The following is a 5,232-nucleotide window of genomic DNA, read 5'->3' on the forward strand; positions in this document are numbered from 1 at the left end:
GAAGGAGCATAACCAGGGAATGTTGGAGATTTCCTCTGTACTTAGCTATGCTGAATTTGATGACATCAAAGGATGTTATTTTGCATTCAAGATGTGAAAGGCCTTGTTAGATATCTATGGAGGAGATCAGAATGTTCAAAGAGAAAAGAGAGAAATCCTCAGAGAAATGTTTGATGACATGAAAATGAAGGAAGGTGAGAATGTTGCTCAGTATGCTTCTAGAATGAAAAAAGTGGTAAGTGCAATAAGAAGTCTAGGTGATCATTTGGAAGATGGCATTGCCAATAGCAAATACTAAACAACTTTTCTCCCTATCTATGCTATTAGAGTTTCAGCCATCCAAGAGCTAAGGTGCGTCCCTAAAAATCAGCTAACTTTTAAAGTAATAGTAGGGAGACTCACTACTTTTGAATTGTCCAATCATGATAATTACAAACCCAAGAATCTTGAATCTACTTTCAACGATAAGCTATCATTGAAAGATATTGAGGAGGTAAAATTAAAGAAGAAGAGTAGAAAAGGAAAACATACATCCAATGATAGTAGCACAAATGAGGAAGATGTGAAATAATTGGAAGCACTACTTGCTAGAAGATTCCATAGAGGCAAAGGTAAATTCAAAGGCAAGCTCCCTATCATTTGCTTTAATTGCAATGAAGTAGGACATATTGCTGCAAGGTGTACATAGAAAAAAAATTATAAAGAAGAAAACAAGTACAAGAACAAAAGAGAGGATGATAGCAAAGATTACAAGGACAAATGCAAAAGATGCTATATTGTTGAAGAAGATTCTGATGAGAATGATAATGAAGTAGTCTATGTAGCCATCAAGGATGAATCAAATGAAGATGAGGCAACAACACTGGTAACTTGTGTTAAAAAAAATGACAAGTGGATCATAAACAGTGGATGTTCACATCACATGATAGGAGACAAAAGTAAGTTTATTACCTTTACCCAATATGATGGAAATAGTGTTAGATTTGGAAATGATGCTCCATGTCAAATCAAAGGAAAATGTTCTATTAAACTTATAGAGAAAATTTCATGTGACAATGCATACTATGTAGAAGGATTGAACTACAATTTGCTAAGTGTATCACGGTTAGGCAATATAGGTTGCAAAGTAGAATTTGAAAACAAAACTGTCAAAATCTATGACACTGATGGAAATTTAATAGGAAAAGGTGAACAAACTAGGAGTAATCTGTTTTACTTAGATATGAAAGATGCAACTTGTCTTATTGTTAGACTTGATGATGTTTGGTTATGGCATAAAAGGTTGTGTCATGTTAACTTTGACAACCTGATTAGCATTAGCAAAAAGAAGAAAGTCAAAGCTTTGGTTAAGTTAAAGAAGCCTAAAAATACAATGTGCAAATAATGTTAGATAAAGATGACCAAGTCAAGTTTCAAAAGAAAAACCTACACTTCCAAAGAAGTACTAGAATTAGTTCATATTGACTTCTGTGGTCCAATAGAAGTGCAAAGCTACCTAGGAGACAAATATATAATGCTATTTGTGGATGACTACTCTAGGATGATGAGTGCCATGTTTTTGAAGCAAAAATTTGATGCATTTCAAATGTTCAAGTGGTATTTGGCTAGAGTTGAGAAGGAAATAGGTAAGAATCTAAAATGCCTAAAGGTCAGACAGAGGAGGAGAGTTTACATCTAAAGAATTTGAGATGTTCTGCAATAACAAAGGAATTAAAAGGCAACATCAGCACCAAAAACTCAACCATAGAATGGCATTGAAGAAAGAAGGAATAGATCAGTAATAGACTATGCCAAAACATTGGTGATGGAGAAATGTTGCTCTGAAGTACTGGAGAGAAGCTGTAAGTATTGCTATTTACACCTTGAATCAAGTCCAAGTCAAGAAAGGAACAAATGCAACACCTTTTGTACTATAGTATGGTCACTCACATAATGTAAAACATTTTAAAGTATTTGGTTGTAAATGTTATATTCTTAAAGATACTAGAAATGGAAAGTTTGATGCAAAGAGTAATGGAGACATATTCCTTGGATACTCCACTAGAAGTAAAGCATATAAGCATTTGAATACTAACACTAACAAGATTGTGGAGAGTGCAAATGTAAATTTTGATGAGCATGTAGAAGTCCAAGTTGATGAATCTAAGAAATCAAAGGATTATAGATCCTTTGTATACTTCTATGAAGGAATACCAATAAAAGATGATGCTACCAATCAAGTTGGGAATCAAGAGCAAATTTTAGTATCTGCCAAGTCACAACTAGTGAATGTCGAGCTGCATTCAGAAGTTGAGCTACAGAATGAAGAGAATGCACATTCTAACTCTAAAATTAGTACACATGGAAGAGATAGTGAAATACCTAATAGTGATGTGGAAAGTGACTCTAAAGCTAAAGAATCAAACATGGAAAGAAGGACAGAATCAAGACTAGCCAAGTATGTGAGAAGACATCACCCTGTAGAGAAAATCATTGGTGACAAGGATGCAAGACCAATGACAAGGAATAGACTAAGGAATGAATCATGTCTGTTGAACAAGGTTGAACCCAAAATAGTGAAAGAGGCACTACAAGATGACAATTGGCACAAAGCTATGGAAGAGGAGATAGATCAGATTGAGAAGAACAAAACTTGGACTCTAGTTCCTATACTAGCTGATAAAAATATAATTTGTACTAAATGGATTTTTAGAAACAAACTTGATGAGCATAGTGAGATAATAAGAAATAAGGCCAAACTAGTTTGCAAAGGTTATGCACAAGAAGAAGGATTAGACTATGGGGAAACATTTTCCCTTGTTGCAAGAATGGCAAGAGTAAGAACACTAATTGCATATGTTGCTTACAAAGGTTTAAAAGTCTACCAAATGGATGTGAAATCTACCTTTTTGAATGGTATACTGGAAGAAGAAGTCTACATAAAACAACTAGAAGGATTTATTGATGACAACAACAAGGATATGGTTCGCAAATTGCATAAAGAACTCTATGGTTTAAAGCAAGAACCTAGAGCATGGTATGAGAGACTACATGAGTACCTTGTGAAGATAGGATTTGAGAGAACAAATAACAACAAGAACCTCTACATCAAGGCAGAAAAAGGTAAAGACATTTTGATATTTAAAAGCTTTGTTGATGATATAATATTTGGAGAAAAAGATGTTCTATGCAAAGATTTTGCTAATCAAATGAAACATGAGTTTGAGATGTCAATGTTTACAGAAATTAAATTCTTTGTTGGATTACAAGTACATCAACTAAAGCATGGCATATTTGTGACTCAATTAAAATATATTAAAAAGATATCCAAGACATTTAGATTAGAAGACTCAAAACCAGTTGACACACCAATGGTAAGAGGACATAAGTTTGATGAGTCAGCTGAAGTGAATTAGACAATGTATAGATCAATGATTGAAAAGCTGTAGTATGTTGTACATAGTAGATCAGACATTCCACTAGCTGTTGCAATAGTGGTAAACATTTTTGTAAATTCAAGAGAAAATCATCTGATAGCAATAAATAGAATATTGAGGTACCTAAAAGGAACTAATCACTTTGGTTTATACTACAAGAGGAGTGAAAATTTTGAGTTGAAAGCCTACACTGATGCAGATTGGGGAGGTAATATTGATGACAAAAAGAGCATTAGTGGAGGATCACTTTTCTTAGGGAAAAGACTGATTACTTGGACCGGCAATAAATAAAGTTGTACCTCATAGTCCACAGCAAAAGATGAATATTTTGTTGTTGCTATAAACTGCATCAATATTGTATGGATTAAACATCTATTGCAAGGTATGAAGGAAGAGGTAAATGAACACGTGATACTCTATTGTGATACCACAAGTGCCATCAACATATCAAAGAATCTTGTAATGCATGTCAAAACAAAGCATTTGCATTCAAGTATCACTATGTAAGAGAATTGGTAGAAGACAAGAAATTAAGTATGAAATATGTTAGTTCAAAAGAACAGATTGCTGACATCTTTACAAAAGCACTACCTAAAGATTCTTTTGAGTATCTTAGAGGTAAGTTAGGGGTGATACCCCTAGCCAAGGCTACTTTTTAAAAAAAAAAGCAATACTTCCCTGCATCAAATAAGTAAATTGTTATCATATTACAAATTGATACAAAGGATGTTTTAAGCTCATGCCTAAAGTAATGAATAGTACTGAAGATCCAAATTAGTCACAAAGAAAGGTGATAGAAGGAGAAATTGGAGTACCTGCAAATGCTACACTTGCATGTTAAGATGCTAAAACAATAAGTCTTTGGCATTATTGTCAAAGAGGGAGAAGTAATAAGAAACTAGTCAACAACATTCAGTTGGATAAGAGGGATAAGTAGCAAGAAGATAGAGGAAGAAGACTGAAGAATATAGAAGGAGAAGTAGAAAGAAGTTGATCAAATGGAAAAGGGAGAAGTAGCTGATACCAAAATAGCAGAAGATGATTAATGCATACATAAGGAGAAAGAATGTAAGAGGGAGTTAGTAAAGAAAAAGAAAATGTTAAGATATGCAAAAGGAAATCACAGCTCAGAGGAAGAAATCAATACAGACAAAAATCAATTAGAGGAAGATAGTTTATCAGCAAAGAATTCAAAGGGAATCTATGTTGCTAATAGAATAAATAGTTTTGAATATAGTTTTTTTTTGGCATTTGACTTATTGTTTTAACGTAGTTAGCATTTTGTTAACTTGGTTGATTTTGGTTTGCCATCAATGCCAAAGAGGGAGATTGTTAGAAATCTGATTGAAAAGATTATTGTAAGAAGAAGATTGATTGAAAAAGGGAGATTGTTGGAAATCTAATTAAAAAAGAATATTATCAAAGAGGGAGATTGCTGCAAAGAAGGAAGATGGTTGATAAAGAATGTTTTCAATCATTGTCTTGTGATTGATGTCAAACCTGCTATTTGTTGGAATATAAGATCCAAATATTATCACTTAGTTGATTGATGAAAAGGATTTAATCAACAAGATGTAACAAAAACACCTAAGGGAAAGGTTGAGGATATGGTTTTGTAATTAAGTACAAGGATCAGTTAAGACAATGGTAAAATGATGTATTGATAATATACTTGAAGATATGGAGGTTGGTCACACTTAGAAACATTGGAGGAATAAGTTGAAAGAAGGTTGACTACAAAGCCTAACTAAGTTCATTAGTGAGTAACGAGCAAGCTAGTTGGAGCCAAGCAAATTTTTAGTTAGTGCCGAGCAAA

This window comes from Cupressus sempervirens, chromosome 3 (genome assembly GCF_028749045.1).
Source record: "Cupressus sempervirens isolate cs-2001-9-10 chromosome 3, ASM2874904v1, whole genome shotgun sequence".
In the NCBI taxonomy this organism is placed as follows: Eukaryota; Viridiplantae; Streptophyta; class Pinopsida; order Cupressales; family Cupressaceae; genus Cupressus; species Cupressus sempervirens.